Here is a 19,896-nt window from a genome sequence, read left to right as displayed (position 1 = left end):
CCCCTAATAGATTGCGTAAACAAGGTCCTCTGGACCCAGACTAGCCGACCAATAAAATTAAAACAGAGTGTTAACCATGTTAGTTTAAACGGCACCCGCCACATGGTTGAACAAAAACCTGACCAAGTAGAATTTCACTTCCAGAATAGCCAAATTCCAGACGTGACAGTAATAGCAGTAGGACAACAGACTGGTGATGGGGGGTCCTCTCTATTTCTGAAAAAAATCGACCTTCCTTCCAGTTTAAGGTGGTATTCCACACTGGAAGGAAACACCCTGAAATTCTTTACTAATCCGCAATCAGAAACTCCCACTCCTATAGTCCAGAAAGATGTGAAATCAGCTCAGAGCCTGGCTGATATTCAGCAAATTGGAGAGCAGTTGTTCATCCCTGTTCAGTTAAATGATGGGAAGGACTCTGTTCTCGCTCGAGTGTGTGTGAACAACGGTAAGAGCTTCATCAGCGAAGCCATGTTTCGCCAACTCCCAAAAGATCCAGCCATTCCCACCTTCAAACTGATAGACAAATGGGAAATGGACCTGGAAGCACCTAATTCCAAACATCTCCTGCCAAGCAGGTGCATGCTCAAAATCTCCATTGGCAACAAGAGCATAGTCCACAATTGTTGGGTCGTGCGAGACGTCCCTGCCGCCTTTTACTTAGGCAGTGACATTCTCAATCGCTTTGCCATTAGTTTGGACCTAATAAACTTCAAAGCTTGGTCCCGATTAGCGGATAATCCCATGGGCTTTGATGATCCAGAAAAAGCATTTAGGTCAGCTCAATTGCTACCTTATGCAGTTGAAATTCAGATTAAAGAGGAAGTCACCATCCCAGAAAGGACCCGACAATTCTCCCTGGAAGTGAAAGTTAAAAGGGGACAAGAGTTGAAAAACCCTGATGCTTACATACATCTAAATGCTTCTCTCCAACTGCAAGGGTTAGGGGTAAACCCAACACCATTAGTCAACATAGAGCATGACACCATTCTAATAGAGGTGGATAACAGTGACTTAAAGAGTATTACTCTAGCCGCAGGCACCATTATTGGAATGGCGGTTGATGACCGACATTTTTCCATTGATCTTAGAAATGAACTGTTAGGACCAATCCCCAAGGACTGTTTTGACAGTGACAGTGAGGACAATACAACACCAGACAGGATTTTTACCCGGCATGGGGGGAACTTCCTGGTGTACACTTCCTGCCCTTATGGTAAGGAAGATGTGACTTGTGAATTCAGGAGGGATGAGGTGATTTTCCAGGTTCATGAAGGCTGCCTTGCCCACCTGAAGCCTCCGGTCCAAATCAGCACTCTGACCAGGGACTTCTCCACCCAGCTGGAGGAGGCCGCGGAGATAGCCAAACCAGAAGTCTTTCCAGGCTTCAGGCAGATGGTGGAAGAGAGAGTCAACCTAGCTGATGCCTGTGTGACTCTGGAACAAAAGCAAAAGTTGAAACAAGTTTTCTTGGATTTCCAAGATCTCTTTGCGGTAGACTCATATGACTGTGGTCGCACTGACATCCACACAACAACAATCCCCACGGACCCTGGCATGACTCCTGTGTTTGTGAAGCAATATCGCTTGCCTCTCGCATCAATGGAGTCCCTTACCGAAATAATTAAGAACCTTGAATCCCGGGGAATAATCCGTCCAGTCCACAGCACTTTCAATAATCCGGTGCTGGGAATATTAAAGCCAAACGGCCAGTGGAGACTCTGCGCTGACCTTAGGGAGCTCAACAAACGGGTCCATACTTCCCGATGGCCTCTGCCCTACATTGACCAAGGGCTGGCCCAGATTCAGGGGTCACAGGTATTCACTGCAATAGACCTGACCAATGGATACTGGACTGTGCCTGTCAGCAGGGAGGACCAATACAAACTGGCTTTTACCTTTGGGGGCCAGCAGTACACATGGACCCGGACTCCCTTCGGATACCTTAACTCCGGTAATGAGTTCAATATCTTCCTACATAAGGCCATGCCCGACCTGGGTGCAAGGGGTAACCTGGCTTATGTAGATGATGTCCTCATCAAAAGTTCATCTGTGGAGGAACACATAGCGGAGATCCGTTATGTTCTGACACAGTTGAGGGCCGCCGGAGCAAAACTTTCCTTTCAGAAAGCACAGTGGTGTAGAACCCGTGTTAATTTCTTGGGGCATGAGATTACTCCTCAGGGTCTCTGTCCCCAGGAAAAGAAAGTGGAAGCACTTCAGAAACTGAAAGACCCCACAACTCTGCGGGAACTAAGGAGCCTCCTTGGACTGACTAATTACAGCAGAAAGTTCATTGAGGGCTACGCAGAGATCACCAGACCCCTGATTCATCTCCTGAAGGGGGGGGTCAAGTGGGAATGGGGTCCAGAACAAGCCGAGGCGGTAAAACAACTCAAAAGAAGCCTCTCACAAGCGCCTTGCCTAGCTTACCCTGTCAGAAACAAGGAGTTCTTCCTGGAGACAGGGTTCTCTAATACGTGCTTGACGGCAGTATTATACCAAAAGCATGACAAGGTCAATAAAGTAATCTCCTATGCGAGCAAAACTTTATCCTCTGTGGAGGAAAAATTCAACGATTGTGAGAAGGCACTCCTGGCAACGGTGTGGGCATTGAAGAATTACCGCCCGTTTATCCAGGGGGAACACATCATAGTGGAGACTCCACACCAGCCTCTGCAATATCTCCAAAGTGACAGAATCCGGGCCGGAAATGTGAGTAATTCCCGAATTACTTCCTGGATTCTGTCAATGCAAGGCTTTCCTGTGGAGGTCCGATATGGCCAAAACAAGAAGAGTCCCCTCGCGCAAGGTCTGGCTGACTTGCATGATTGTGCCAGAGAAAACTGTCTCGAGGACGAAAGTCTAAAAATAAAGGACAACATGGAGGCATACCTTAATTCCCCCCACAAAGTCTTTGAAGAAGACAAGTGTGAGGGAATGCCCACTGTGTATGTGGATGGATGCTCTTACCATGTTGACAACAACGGGGCGAAAGAACTGGTGGCTGGCGTAGGGAATGCATGGGTGAATGAGTCCCCAGAACCCTCCGCTGGATACAAAATTGGTCCCTGAAGTAGTCAGGTGGCAGAATTGATGGCTGTGCATCAGGCCATCCTCACTGCTGTCCAGCATCAACTCCACGAACTGGTCATAATCACAGATTCGGATTATGTACGGAACGGGTTCGTGGAGCACCTGGTTAATTGGAAAACCAGAGGCATGGTATGTGCTAACAACAAACCCTTGAAACATGGGAAGTTGATCCAAAACATTGATGATTTGGTCACCTCGAATGAGATGACCATCTATTGGAAAAAGATCAAGGGTCATTCCAAAGTAGAGGGACCAGACAAAACTGGAAATGACTTAGCTGATCAGCTGGCCAAAACCGGGGCCATCCAAGGGGATCTAATTGAGATTGAGTCCCTGTTGGGGGAAATCCAGGTCACTGCTATCACTAGGTCCCAGACAAATGCTCACAACGACCTTTCAATTGCACAATGGAGTAAGGAGACCCCTGATGCTGATTTGATTACCGCTCAGAAGGGGGATCCAATTATTGGTAAATTTTACCAGCACCTTGAGGACCCTGAGAACTTTCCCCTGACGGATACCGATTACATTGGGAAAGAGGACCTAAGAGTGTTGATGAAATGTCCAAAAATGTTCCGGATCCAAGACGGTTTGTTGGTAAGGAAATCCAAAGCTGGCCACGATCAGTGGGTGGTTCCTACCTCATTCTGAAGCCTGATGTTAAGTCACGCCCATGATGCGGCCACTGCCGGTCATAGGGGGTTTCACACAACATTGGAAATCTTAAGAGAGGTTGCATACTGGCCACACATGGGGCAGGACCTCGACCAATACTTGAAGGGGTGTCTTGTGTGTGCACAGTTTCAGCCATCATCCCTCACGCACCGTGCGCCTCTCCAAAAGAGGGGGATGACACTGCCATGGTCAGATTTACAAATCGACTTTGTAGGCCCTGTGATTCGCTCGGCTAGGGGGAATAAGTACATGTTGACTGTGACATGCTTGTTTACCAAGTGGGTGGAATGTCTCCCAGCCCCAAATTGCAAGGCAGAAACTGCAGCTGCCTTGATGATTAACCACATCTTTTCCCGTTTTGGTCTACCTCAAAGGATTGAGTCAGATAGAGGTAGCCACTTCACCAGTGAAGTAATGACAAAGATGTGGGAGATACTGGGGGTCAAGAGAAAGCTGCATATTGCTTATAGACCAGCTTCTTCTGGGGCAGTAGAGAGATATAACCGGACAATTGTGAGCATATTAAAGAAGTTTGTGGCAGATTCTGGGCCAAGTTGGGATATCCGATTACCTCTGGTCCTAATGGCCATCAGATCTACCCCTTCATCTGCAACCAAAATGTCACCATTTGAGTTGATGACTGGGCGCAAGATGGTGCTTCCGCAGCATTTGCTCTACAGGACCCAAGAGCAGACACTGATAAATGCCTCCACAACTCATGAGTTTGTGGAGAATTTAAGGAAACACCTTCAACATGCTTTTGCTTATGCTCAGCGGAATCTAGAAAGATCAGCTGATAGCATGAAGACCCATTATGACCTGAAAACTTCCAGGAAGGAATATCAGGTGGGAGACCGGGTCTATCTATACAACTTCCAAAGGAACCAGGCCAAGCAGCGCAAATTTTTGCCTACATGGAAGGGACCCTTTGAGATCATCGACAAAATCTCCCCTGTGGCCTACAAAATCCACATCCCCAAAGGTCCTTCGGCAGAGGGGGAAGACAAGTGGGTTCACATAAACCAGTTGAAATGTTGCCATCCCAGGCACACTCTGCAACAACTAGAGGAATCCTCTGGAATCCTAGCGGGTACTGTCTCAGACTAATTCAGTTCCAATCATAAAACATACCACATCTAGTCTCTAAAATACTGTGATTTGCATGAAACTGTCTCTTAGTTATACTGTTTTTTATCAAAATAAGAATGTAATGTTTCGTCATGATGAAATGCATATGCTGTCCCACCATCTCAACAGTGGTGGAAAAATGTCTATGAGTAGGTATTGCCGCTCTTCCTTTGTCGTCCTAGGAGAAAGAAGACCTTGAGACTGGCCAAGGAGGACGATCCGGAGACCGGGAACGAAGATCCAATGGGCCCAGTGGACCGCCCAATACTCCCATCAGGACTGGCGAGGAGAACCGATCGATCAGTACCGGATGGAGAAGAAGATGCTGAACTGTGCCATCTACAGAGTAGGAAGAAGATTATGCGGACAGACCGGTGCGTGGGTCAAAACCCTTGGGCACGCGACTCCCCATCGACTCAAATTCAAAGTGCAGTCGCGTGGGGGGGATTGTTGGGTGTCCTGACCCACGTTTAAGCTATCATGCTACAACATTTCGTGCTGTGGGCTTAGAAAATTCAAGATGGCAGAAAACCCACATTTGCGCCGAAATCCAGGAAAGCTGCGCAGTTTGTGCGCACACCAAAATGGTTGCCTCACTTGCCACCCACCAGTGCGAGAATGAAAGGCCGGGTTGCCATGAGGGAAATGGGTTGCCAAAGGAAAAACAGTAGCGCCGGTTAGCTTCAAAGCGCTTTAAAACCACCCTGTGTTTCTCTGAAGGCAGGCTCAAAATGTCTATTTTAAACATTGCAACACATCTAAAAACTCACTGGACACCAGCAGACATTTGGTAGAATGGAGTGTTGTGTGCCTACAAAATCTGGGAAATGAAGAGCCCAAAACAATGCCTATAACAAAACTGCTATGGAGTCAGCAGTTTAAGTTGCACTGGATTTAAAGACACTAAAATCGAAAATGTTTAGATAAATGAGTGACCTATGTTTGGTGTCACATGCCTTTGTAACTGTTGAAATGTCATAGTTTTGCACTTAGAATCAGCATTCTAGCTGCATGTGTAAAATTGCAAGTTAATTTAAAAAGCAACAAAAAAAACATGACAGTTAGCTGAAAGTCTGGCTTAAGGAACTGAATTCTGCCTGGCAACTACCCCCATCAGGAGTGAAACTTGAGTCACAACTGTGTTCCCAGGCCAATCTGCCTTTTGCTGGCCACACTAAGGATATGCCATCTATCTGATAATTGAATTACCTGTGCTCTACAGGAGCTCTGAACAAAGCCTGTCTTGACTCAGGCAAAGGTTTTATTACAGCGGTCGTAAAAAGTAGCTTCCTCTTGGCAGAAGCTGGGAGGGGCACTGCCTGTGAGAGCAAGTTGGCTTGGCAGAACTGGATAAACCAGTATTTCCACCATGTGACCTGGGAAACCACACCCCTTTGTAGCCAGAATATTGTTTAGAAAAAGATGAATAACTCATGGTGCGGACATGTGAAAATTTTATAAATGATACCATAATTCTTGTGATTTTTCTGCCCACAGTTTAAGAGGTTTTTAGAACCGGTGGTATGTTCAGGGGGGTGTCAGCGGAAAAGTGGATATTACTCTAAATGTATGCATGTTAAAAATCTGAAACTTCATCAGTTAATGTCCATACTCCCTGCGCACATGTATGTAAAGTTGGGTCAATGTCAGAAATTGAAAAATCAGTTAAAAAGTCAATTATGTGCCATTTCTGAATGCAAGCTCTTAGAAACAACAGATTTGGACAGAGACATGGCTAAATTCAGCCACACCATGTATATGTAATTTCAAGCAACTGTGTAACTGTGAAATATGTCTTTTGTTATCAAATATAGAATGTGTGCAATCTGACAGAGGAGTGTCCTATCTGCAAGCCATAAAATGACATCACTCTGACACAACTTAGCTTCGCCAATCAAGTGAGGAATGGAAATTTGACCAATGACAAGTGAGAGGGGCAAGTTTAGTTATGACCAACATACCCACCCACTCTCAAAACACATAAAAGCAGACAGACAGGACAGATAGAGACCTTCAATTCCATTTGCTGCAACGCGCTCTGCCGGACCATACAACATCCAGAGATCCAGACTTCAAATTCATCAACCTCCAGAAAGCCAAACTAGAGACTTCAATCTATCCAGAACTAAGAGACCAGACCAGAGAGCGAGCAGTTCCAGAGACCAGACGCTGTGCCCAGAGAGAGACCAGAGCCCAGTCTAAAACCCTGACCAGATCCGTGATGAGGCCCATTTAATTCAAGAATATAGTGTGAGTACCCAGCAGAACTGTGTAAAACCAATCTCTTAGTTTAAATTCATCTAATTCAATCTATTTAACCTAAGTAGAACTGCCTGATAGCTCCAAATCTGTCACCTGTCATTTTCTAGTTGCAAGCTGCACTTGTCTTTTTGAGCTTTTACAATTTCAAATCTGAAAAACGACCTTTATTCAATCACTCATATCTCCGCAACCGTTTGTGCTAGAGACTTGCAGTAACTTTCATCTGAAAGTTGAGAATCTAAGCTTTTAATCGCACTAAGAACCGCATTCCTACCCCCTATAGTTTTGCTGTAATTGCGGAACACGCATCCGCGAATTTTACCGCGATTTGCAAATTTCTCCTCGTGTAAAAACAGCTGCTGCTTGCCTTCCATTTGCCAGAAATTCGTTTAACCTGCTAATCATTCCTGCATCATTGCTAGTGTGAGCCGGGACTAATATTAACTAGATACCACTCACCCTGAACCTCTGAAAGGGAATTAAAAGCATTTTAGCATATTTTTTAATTCATTGCCAGCACATATCTAAGCAATTTGGGCCTGTGTTTTCAAACTTCTGTAGTCTAAGCTTGCTGGGGTGAACTGAATCACATTTGATTGCATTTCTGATGACTGTGTGTTTTCCTTCCATTTCCTTGCCTTGCATCAAGGGGGGGAGGGGATTGCCAGAGAAAAGTGATTACATTGTTTTGTTGAAATCATATTGAGTATTTCTATACTGCATTTCATTCATTCAACCTTGCATCCATTTGAAATCTATAAAGCATTTTGTACCACCTTCTTCTTTTGTTCCTATTCACCTGTGTGCTACCTTATCCATTTCATGTCAACTCCTTATTGATTATAGAGAAGTGTGTTAGTGCCAGATTCTCCGTTGTTAATCATTATCATATCAGATTAAGTGTGATATTCAATTATTAATTTATTATAAAGGGTGATATATATATATTTTAAATTATCAAATAAACCTTTTAACTTGCAAAACAGAACTACTTCTTGGCTCAGTGGGGTCAGGGGGATTCCAAGAGAGGGGTGTTATATAGGGGTAGTCATCCAGAACGCATGAACTGGACATAAAGATATATCAATAAGGGTTTTCATTCAGTATTATAGACTAGGCGTTGACTTAGCTGTAGTGTTGAATTGAATCCTCTTACATGGCAGACCTGTCCCATCGCTGCTCCAGTCATGAGCACCTCTTGGCCCTCACCGCCGGGCCCAGGATCATGCTGAGGGACCTTTTTCCGTGCTTGTGGGTAGAGCACTCTATCGTCGCTCCTTGAGCGGCCCGAGCTCTCATAGGGCCATCAGCTGTTACTTATTGCAGCTTCAGAAGGGAGTCTGCATTCTCTATACCCCCCCAATGGAGCAACGTGGGGTTTACTAGCTCCGACTGGAGCTCTGCCTCTCTTCCCCAAAGGGTCCATGTTTTCGACAGACTATCTGTGTTAACCTGATTCACTCCGGCAGGGAGCACGCGCACATATAAATATCGCTCTGACGCTGCCGGGGCGCAGCTGCACTCACCCCCAGCGGCCCAGTGTTCTGCCCGGGTGCTTTGTTCCTCTCAGGCTCCTGACTGGAGCATCCCACGGCACCGCCGGGCCCGGTGTCACCGTGTGGATTTCGGCAGCGGCACAACACCACTCAGTGATGCCACCCGCTGGAGTGATCCATTTCCTCTGGACTAGAGCGAAAAACCAGCTGCGCCCGGCATCCCCACACATCTAGGAGGGCCGCTGACACAGCTGACCCACGCTGTCAGCTTCCCTCTTTTCCAGGCAGGCACTCTTCCCCTCCCGCACAGCAGATGCCGCAGGTGCAGCAGATTGGGTCCTCCCCTCGTAAACGGTGCTTCTTCCCTTCGCCTCGGGGCAGCCCAGCACGCCTCTGTCCTTAACTGGGGTGCAGTGATCCTCTGTAGCAGCGGACGCATCATCCTCCTCCATCCTGTGGGATGGTTATTGCAGGGGGGGCTGGTGCGGGCTGGCCCCTACTTCTGTGTCATGGCAGGGGCTGCCACCTTTCCCCTACTGGGGAGGCGCACACTGCTCTCCAGCATGATGGAGGCCGCAGGGGCAACAGATTGGATCCTCCCCAGGTCGCACGAGCACCCTCCTCGTAGAGGGCCGCAGCCGGGGAGGACCCACAGTAAGGGTATTTCCTCCTCCCGGGCGGGCTAGGCTTCCAACTCCTCCCTCTTTCCCACGGGGAGGCAACATCTTATCTCCGCGGGTGGGAGAGATCTTATTGGATTCACGGAAGCGCCGCCAGCACTGCCGTACCTTGGGGCAGCAGGTCTTGTTTCTGTTCCCTGGACATCCGGCAGGCACCCCATGTGCCCTTCACAGCAGCACATGACAGTCCCGGTGCCTGTAGGGGTTAGGGGCCTTCCCTGGACCTCCGGCAGGCACCATGGTGCTTTGGGACATCAGCACCAATGGGGGGTGGGGGCACAGCCTGCCAGGCCCCTGACCAAGTGGACCTCTGCCACCGTCCTGGCACAAGGGTCCCACAGCATCAGGGCCTGCAGGCCTGTACCTCCACGTGTAGGCCTGCAGCCTACATACTAATGAGACACGGACTCAAGGGGTTCCACGTACCGAGTCTGCAGCCGTTCTGTTTCACGTGCCTGCAGGGGCTCATTTTATTAGCTTGGGCCATGACACAGTCATGGCCCATCTTAAAGGGGCAATACACGTGGGAGGGACACATCCCCTTAAAGGGGCAATACACCTAGGAGAGTCACACAACACTATGTACTATTAATGAAGTTTGGTTATTAATAAAGGTACGTTCCCAGTGAGGATAGGGTGGATAATTTTACTTAAATTATAGGTATGAATAATAATGTGCAAATTAGGTGTTTGGTTACATACACGCGGCAGCTGATATTTTACTATCAGACTATAATATAACTGTGTAAATTGTTTTGCATTAAATCTATGTAGTTTCAATGTACAACAGGTCTGTAAAATGACACTAAGATAACAATGCGAGGGTGATTAGGAAAGGTTTGATTGGCCTGTGGCCACACAAGGGGCTCAATCGCCTCGGTCGGGTTGTTCAGTGTTGAGAGAGCGTACAGTTCTCAAGGCAAAAAGGGATGATTACTAGTGATTAATGTGTGCGTGGCATGTTATGGGGCAAGCTCCTTTAGAGTCAGGGCTGTAGCGTGGGCGAACATAGCTCACGCCCCCGGTTTGATTACCTGAACCCCTCACTACCACACTGGCACCATGCATTTAGGACACTTATGTCACGAGAGTTGCGGATATTAAAGGTTCTGGCAAGTGGAGAGGGAGCATAGGAGTAAAAACGTACTGGGACGATATTTTTAATCAATGCTTAAATGCCACATGCCCAATGATTTTAGATTACAGGAATATGAATACGGTTACGTGTCAGAAGCAGCAGCTGCTGCGCGAGATCTCAAGCATATGCAGTACGGCTTGACGCGTCTTTTGGTCCTTTTCTTCAGCAGTCAGTGACGGCTGTACACAAGAGATGAGAGAGGCTCCACGTAGAGGCTCTACGTAGTGTGTAGCCCAGAATCCAGCAACCACCCAGCGTCCAGCGCCGTTGAGTGGGGGGCAGGAATAGTTCCAAAGCGGATGAGATCTGCTCTGGGACAGATGAGTCAGGAACCACTCTGCAGGCAAGACCTTTACTTAGGATGTACGGTGCAGGTTCAGGATAACAGGTACAGGTAAGTTACATAGAGGGAGAACATCCACAAGCCCCCAGAATCTCGAGGGGCATTCACACCACAACATTACACAGGCATACATTCATTCCACCAGGCATTCTATCAAGCAAGCATTCATGCAGGACAAAGGCAGGGAAACACAAGACATAACAGAAGCCCATCAAGCACATTCGGGTTGGATTAGAGGGAGCCGCCAGTGATATAAGGTGAGCTCCAGTCGCTCTCGTAGACGTAGAACTCCGGGCTATGCGGCGATGAGTGAGTCAGCGCTCTGTCTCAGGCGCCAGGAGCAGGGCAGCCTCTCCGGGTTCCTGGAAGTTTGGAGGCAGCACGGGTTGTGTGTGCCGGCCCCCAAATTGCCCCATATTATTTTTCACCTCTTTCTTCTCCCTTCCGCTTGCTATCACCCAATATAGAAGCTTCTCCAAACTTGAATTTATCTTATAGTTGCACATTAAGGTTGGAGTCATTCGCACAGGGGTCGGAGTCGATATCTGCAAGAACCAATTGGCAGTTGACAGGAGTGACAGTGGGGGCACAGTGACTGCTGGGTCAGGCCCTTTGAGCCGCTGTTCCCAGCGGCCCGAGGTGAAACATCAGAACTCGCTTGGATAGCTTTGTAAAAAGAAATATCAAAGCGGTGTGCTAACAGCCTTTGGCACGGGACTCAAATGAGAATGGGGAGTAATTTTTTTCGGCACCTGGCCATGGGCAATTACGAGGACCGCCAGGGCTGCAATGCCCCAGTAATTCCCCATTTCCAGGCACCGGAAACAAAACGACTCCGGCGGCATCTGTGCTGTTTTTACCAGCACGCCTACTGCCAGGGTCATAATTAGGCCCAATAACTGTCTTTGTTGCTCATCTAGAACATGTCTACAAAAGGCTCTCATGAGATGGCTACCCCTAACAATGCTTAAATGGGAGTGGATTTTGTTCTGAATTAATCGCGGAGCTTACCCTGCTTGGGTTCAAAAACGATTGAGTCCGGGGTGAATGCTTTAATTTTTAGCCATTTAGAACAAAGAATGGGGCCCACATTGGAGCTTCTACGTCCAGAACCATTGTGTTGAAATGTTATGTACCAGTACCGCACCACCTTTGTTCGAGTCCAGTGGTGGAAGAAGCACAGGTAGAAGAAGTGGCTGACCAGGTAGTGGGCAATGACTTGACTCAGGAGCTTTGTCCTACAAACACAGTAGAGGCTCGGGTGGATGTCCATTCACCTCTATGGTCCACCTGTAACAGGCCTTCTTTGCATGATCAAACAGACTCACTGGCTAACATAACACTGGCTTCCATTAGATAGGCTAATAACACTTTGCAGGATAGCTCTGGTAGTTTTGTATCAGCTGCAATGTTTAGCATTTTGGAAAACGTACTGGCACAGCTGGCTGCAAATCGTGACGACCTAGCAAATAGGTTGGAGAGTCAGGATAGAACACTTAAGAAAGTTACTATGGGCCTCATTACGAGTTTGGAGGTAGCCATGGTGCTATCAGCGCCATGGCTGCCTCCAAAATCGGTCCGGGTCCGGGTTCCTTGAATGAGGAATTACAGGGCCATTCCAACCTTGGAGGACCCGGTAATTCCTCATTGAAAATACCCACCCCCATTACCATTCAAACCCCCATAGGGCTCAACGGGAATGGGGAGGGAGCTAATAACGGGACCATTATTAGCTCCCTGGTCCCTTAGCGGCTCCTGCTTCAGCTGCCCTTAGCGGGACCCGCTAAGGGACCTCGTAATACGGCGGTAAGGGGTTAACGGCACCGACATCCTTACCGGCGCCATTAACCCCTTACCGCCGCACTCGTAATGAGGCCCATATATGTCTCTTAACCAAATAATTACCACCAATAAAGTGCAGGCTACTGGCATGGGAAAAATACAAGATAACATTGCCCTATTAATGAATATTCTTCAACCACAAGCTGGCAGAGATAAGGGACCTTTCCACATTAATGATAAGGGAGAACCAAACTCAGCTAGTTGCGCTAAACGTAAGAGCAGAAAAGTCACCCAACAAGCTATAATGTGTGATGATCTCAAGCACAAGAGTAAAAGGAAGGGGCATTATACTGCACCCAAGATGACAACTTTATTCACATCCGAAATATTGACAAACCTGGTTGTACTAATGGCAGAATCACACATTTGTTTCCTGCCCAGGTGCGCTGTACGATATGATAGGTTATTTATATCGCGCTTAATACCCAGAGGTTTCTAAGCGCGGACCCAGGGATCGAACCTGTGGTGCTCCTTGTCGTCTTGCTTCCAAGACGAGCACGTTGCCCCTGAGCTATCCTCCCTGGGGCCCCACCGCAGAGACTGTGCATCAATTACAGTGTGCGGTTGACACTTCTTTTTCTCTGGAAGAAGGGAATGTGGAAGAATTGAATGTTACATCTAAAAATAAAACTGGCAATAAGCACTGGGAGGCAACCAATGCGCATAGCAGCCCACTAGTGGAACAACATCTTAAGGGCAGGCCAAGGAGAAGGAGTGGTGTGCCAGGGAAAAATAAGCCGGCAGTGGGCAATGTAGCGGAGGAGATGGAGTACCTTGAAGGGCTATTTGTTATTCCAGCTGTTGAGGCAGGATGTCGGTCAAAAGCGTACTGGCGCAGACGGACCCCTGCTCCAGAGAATCAGGTCTACAATATGTACCGCACATCGCTGAACGTAACAGAAAAGTCAGAGTACTTACAATAAGTAGCCTTTTCGTTGATGGGCACAGATGGGCAAAGCTTTTATTTGAATAGATCAAGGTTGCTGGAGTTGTTTCAAACCATAATTCCATGACGCTTTATTAGAAGTGATGACATAAGAACTGTGGATATCTGTGAAAATGTAATGAATGCCACATCTATTGTCCATTTCCATGTGGAAAATACTATTGATTACATCACAGAACATTGCCTGGCCTTTCTAAAAATTGGATAATGTATAGTTATGGAGGTTGATGAATAGAGAGAAGGCGGAACACACTTAAAAGCCTTTTCCACACTCTGTAAGGCAATCTAATACACAGTGGGTGGCTATGGTGACACAACTGTATAGTGGTGTACTTGCCAGTAAGACTAAATTCAATTTAAACAGAGGCAAGGGGGCAAAGGCACAGGGCATATTGCCCCAGACGACCACGGCAGGCTTTCACCTTTGACGGAGGGGGGACGATAACCATGGTGGCCCAATGCACAGGGATGTTAGAGATGAGTGTCACTGGGAATGGCTTGCCAATATGGTAGAACAGCGTAGGCAGCAGTGCTCCTAGACCGCCATTTTTGTTGGTAAATTGGAACACACAGGGCCACTTGCATCTATTTGAACATTGCGGCCTACTGGAGAACATAGATCATTTTAGCATAATAGCCTTATAGGAAACCGGGCACACAGCGCCATTGGTGATTAACAGATGGAACATCATTAGCAAACTAGCAATCCAGGATCCTAGGGGTCGAAATACAGCACGCAGATACCACCAATTTACATACCCCACCACGCTCAGCTAGGACGATGTCTAACACCATCCTATTTTTAAGGGCCACTAATCTAATGGCCTTTTGCTCTAGCATCATGTTGTATAGCATATCAGTGGTTGTGTTGATGGTTTTCTCCAGTACCCTTGCTAGGCTTCTAATATCCTCAGAATTCATTATTTGTCCCCATAATGGCACAAAGGATTTTGCTACAGCACCTGTCACGACCCTCACCCAAAACCCCCTCTGGCAAACCCATTGGCCAGGTGGAGTCAGGACTCGGTCCTCTAGAGCCTGGCATCCTCTTCAAAAGCCCTCATGGGGCCAGTCCTGGTGCCTATGCTCATACACCATGAACAACAATGTGCTTGGGAACTACTTTATTGTATTGTCAGCAAACATGGAGGTAGCCACATAGCTTGGTTCCTAAGAAGCAAGCTATGCGGTCTAGTGTTTTGGGTGTGGCAGGCCTGGAACTACTTTCCCTGGTACTACTTTACCTGGGCTATATAAACCACACCCTGACTGCAGAACATGCTTTGTGTTACTTTGCAGCTTGCAACGTGACGCTCACCGTGTCCAGCTATTCTCTCGAACCTCGGAGAAGCAGAACCTGCAAGGAGACAAAAGGAGCATCATTAGCAGCAGCATCCTACCTGCAGTCTTCATCTTTAAACACTCGCAGCTACTGAGAACAGCTTCCTCGAATCTGCACGCCTCCCCGACAGAACGACCTGAAAGAGGAAGATAGAGGCAACATTAAAGAAAGCTGTAGAGACATTTACAAATTACGAACTGCTCAAAAGGCTTACCTGGCTGGTCGCCTCTCAGCTGGCACCACTCCGGACAATCCACTTGCGCTGAAGAACACCGCGACCTACAAGGAAGGAAAGCACAGGTTAGCAAAGGCAAGATTTCGCAGCGCTGCGCATAGCGCTTACTTACCGCATCATAGCGCTCTTAATGCGCCATCATTTACCAGCGGGGCTCAAACAAGCCAGTTCGCCGCGCTGAAGCTCCGCATACCTAAGGGAGAAAAAAAGAGACATTTTAAACAAAGAAAGGCATGCAGATAGCAACAAAACTAAAGAACAGCAATAAGATCTACCTGAACAATATCAAACGGGCCGGCGTCAGTGAAGTAACTGGACCACACTCGCCCATGAAAGACAACGCACCCCTGCAAAGAAGGCAGGATGGAGAGCATGCCAAATTCTACCACAAGGCACAACCTTCCCCGCAGACCACATCAGGTCAAAGGTGAGAAGCATACTAGCAAGTAACCCAGCTGGGTGGCGTCCCTGTGGACACCAGGTGAGCGTAACAGCACCCAAGACTTGTGAAGGAGTATCATCATTCTCATACCGCCTTGGAGGAACTATAGAGACTTCGGGAGGTGCTAGCCACATATACCCCTGGTAACAAGATACCCAAATAACAAGTACCCTGCCAATTTCTAGGTAACCAAGGATAAGCTTTATTGCCACAAACGAAGTAAACGGGATCTTCCACATACAAAGGTCTGTTCTCACTGGTTAGATTTGCAATGTGGGTACAACCCTCAAATGTACCCCTTGGCTGAGAAACATCCCTTTGTATACAGTAGGAAACAGAGTTGGGGCTATGATTGAAAGTATAGGAAGGAGGCATGGCATTCCGGTTGCCTATGGGATCCATCTTGAAAGAAATCAGTGATTGGAAAGGTCTAGAGAGTCTATCAGAAGGCCTAATAAAAGCAACACTGAGTTTTCTCCTATTTGCAAAGAGGGAACATCCCAAAGGTGTCAGGACTCGTTTTCCAAATTCATTCAAATTAGTCCCATCGAAGTTCCCAGAAATACTATCATTCCAACGACCAAAGAATAGTGCCCTTAGTGAGGCGTAGCATGCGGTAGTTTAAGTAAGAGGATGAATATACCAGCCCAACCCCTTTTGCCCATGTTGTGACAAGTGTGAACACACCCAGCAATTCGTTCTGTTTAGAATTGCATGGGTCGTATTCATGATCAGATGATCAGTGGAAGAGTGTTATTATGATAACTCTGTCTATGTTGGGAGTCTAGAGGATGAAGAGTGTGCAGATGCACGAAAGGTGGAGACACAGTGGAGATAATTTCAGTAGGTAACAAAGTCTCAAGCGGACACATCCCTTCCATATACTATAACCCAAGCAAAAATACAATTACGAAACAGACCAATACTGTGATTAGAAAACAATGGGTCCTCAAGGACCATGATCTCTGATGAACAGATTCTTTGTCAGCCACAAGACCAATAGCTTGTTCCGCATGAGTAGATTTAGGAAAGGACATTGTTTCTCAGAGTCTGTTTAGAAACCTCTCCGCTAGGCTCTTTTAGTTCATCCATCGGTGGCCCCTGACCACGTGGCCTATCTTGCTTGAAGGTAACTTTGCCGATCCCTGCCTCCTATTTATTATTTTCAGGGAAAGAGTGACAAGGGACTAGCTCAACGATGATTCCTTGTGGGCACAGCCGATGCTGTGCTGTAAGTCTGATTCCTTGGCTGCAGATCGTACCTCAAGACTCCAGTTACGGTGTGATCTGTTAATAGAGTGTCATCGCTTCCTGAAGGAAGTGATGGAGCAGAAGCAAGATTGCTCGATGATACAGAAAGATCTGAAGAACAACCTGAAGGCAAGGTGACAGTCTCCCCAGGCCCCACGGGCTCAGGAAGGTTTTCCGGGACACCCTCGGCATCAGTTAGAACAGACTTGTGATGCGGAACAAAGTGAACAATTTCCTTTTCTTCTCCTTCGTCGTGAGGCAGAGGGAAATGTATCTTCTTGAAGTGCGTTGCGTGGATCCAGTGTCATTTTCCTTCTACTCATACAGCGGTCTGTGTGGCCAATAGGACTTGAAACAGTCCTTTCCAGTGAGGTGCGAGACAGGATGCTCTTTCAAATGTTTTGATTAGCACCCGGTCACCAGGTCGGAGTCGATGACCTGGCCCCTCATATTTTACTGGGAGGGCTTCTCGCACCTGTTGATAAATCAAATACAAGTTTTGAGTTAACTGGTCACAGTACTCAAAAAGGAGCAAATGCTCTACATCTTTTAACCACTTGGGCTTGGGTATATTCCAAATATTGCCTGGTCTTCCCATGATTATCTCATAGGGAGAGAGCCCAGTGCTGGACTGTGGGGTCGTCGGCATGGACAATAGAGCTATCGGTAAGGCATCTGGCCATTTCAAATTGCTACTGGCACAAGTCGCTGCCAATTTGTGCTTCAATATACCATTGTGGCATTCTACAAGTCCGGCACTCTTAGCCGGTCTCGCCGAATGGAACCGTTTATCGATCTGTAATCCCACACATGCTTGCAGGATAACAGCAGCTATAAAATTTGGACCATTGTCCGACCAAATGACTCTGGGCAAACCAAATCTAGGCAAATATTCCTTCAGCATGGTTTTCGCCGTCATTATTGCTGTGGCATCTTTTAAATGGAAGACTTCGACCCATTTGCTGAAAGCACAAATAACTACAAGAACATATTTGTAATTCTTACAATGCTCCAGTTCAATGTAATCGAAGTATATAACCTCAAAAGGCACAGACTACCCCTCTGTGTTGATGTACCCTTCCCCACATTATGCTGTAAGCATACCATGCACTTTTGGACCAAATGCTCAGCAGTTTTTGGGATATTTACATTCACCCAGACAGGTTCTAACAATTTACACATTTTTCAAGCACATATATGAGTTGGACCATGAGCCATCGTAACCATAGCAGTGACATAAGCATCGGGCAGCATCCATCTTTGCTTGGCATTATCTATCCAACAACCTTCATCGTCTAAACTTGCTAAACCCTCAACCCATTGCTTAAGCTCTTCTGAGGTGGCATCAGCCTGAATATTTTTTATACAATCAATTCCTTCGTCTATTATAAAATCATTAGTGGCTTCTCTCGTTATATACATTTCAGAATGCAAATCAGTGGCAGTCTGTTTGGCTATCCTCTCAGCAAAAGTGTTTCCTCTCCCCACATCATCTGTTATTTTCTGGTGTGCTGCACATTTCATTATTGCTAGTTGAGTAGGAAGCGCAAGTGCTGAGAGTAGCCGAACTATCAAAGTGCCATGTTGAATCTTAGTTCCATGTGAGGTCAAGAAACCTATCTCTGCCCATAATCTACCGAAGTTGTGAAACACCCCAAAGGTATACTGACTGTCTATAAATGTATTGACACTAAGCCCTTCGGAAAGTTCACAAGCTCGAGTCAATGTGATAATTTCTGCGGCCTGCGCAGAGATATGAGGAATTCTTTTGGTTTCCACAATAGTGCTTAATGTAGTGATGGCATAAGCAGCAGTGGATGTACCATCCGGAAGTGTGAAGCAGGAGCCATCGCAAAACAGCTCCCCTTGTGGATCTTTTAACGGTGTATCACTTAAGTAAATTCTGCCTTTAGTTTCTTGCTCTCTTGTATAGAGACAGTCATGTGACGTCTTGTCACTGCAAGCAATTTCTTGTGGAAGAGCCAATAGTGCGGCCGGATTTAATGCGCAACATCTCTTAATTTGGATATGGTGTGCAAATAGAATCAGCTCGTATCTTGTTAATCGTGTTAATTTGAGATGTTGCATTTGCGTTCTGTTTAATAGAACGTCTACAGAGTGAGGTACCATCACGTTAAGGAGTGACCTAGAACCATAACCTCACTTTGCTTTACAGATGCAGCGGCAGCAGAAAAAGCTCTCAAACATCTCGGCAAAGTGCATGCAACAGAGTCAAGCGTGGAGGAAAAATAACCACACAGTCTATTCTTCCCTCCATGTTCCTGCGTTAACACAGCCAAAGCACATCCATCACATTCATGCACATATAAAACGAAGGCCTTTTCATAATTTGGTGTGCCCAAAACCAGTACTGAACACAACACAGCCTTGAGCAGATCAAAAGCTTTCTAGCAATCCAAGTTACAAGGTAAAGGCAAAGAAATGCCCTTCTTTGTCAATGCCAACATTGGTTTTTATCATTAATGAGAAATTAGGGATTCACTTTCTACAGTACGAAGCCATGCCTATCAAGGATCTGACCTCTTTCTGTGTATTTGGGACAGACATGCTAGAGATGCTTTTTATCCGTTCTGGTGTCTGTCTTCTCTCCTCCTTTGACAGGAGATAGCCTAAATAGGCGACCTCCTGTCGACAATATTGAAACTTTTTCAATGAAGCCTTATGCCCATGCTCTGCTAAATGGATAAGCAGCAACACGGTGCCCTCCTTGCAAGACATTTCTGAGTCTGCAGCTAAAAGAAGTCGTCAACATACTGCAACAACATACAAGTGGAAGGCAACTCAAGTGTATCGAGCTGCTCCTTCAAAGCTCTACTGTAAATTCTTGGACTCTCAGTGTACCCTTGTGGCACACGAGTGAATGTAAACAAGCGTCCCCCTAGGGTGAACCCCAACAAATATCTACTGTCAACATGTACAGGAATACTAAAGAAAGCGTTCTTTAGATCCACAACACTGAAATGAGTAGCTGAAGCTGGAATCATTGTTAATATAGTGGT

Source organism: Ambystoma mexicanum, chromosome 4q (assembly GCF_040938575.1).
Source record: "Ambystoma mexicanum isolate Mex_15411 chromosome 4q, UKY_AmexF1_1, whole genome shotgun sequence".
In the NCBI taxonomy this organism is placed as follows: domain Eukaryota; kingdom Metazoa; phylum Chordata; class Amphibia; order Caudata; family Ambystomatidae; genus Ambystoma; species Ambystoma mexicanum.
Note: the sequence above shows the minus strand (reverse complement) of the source record.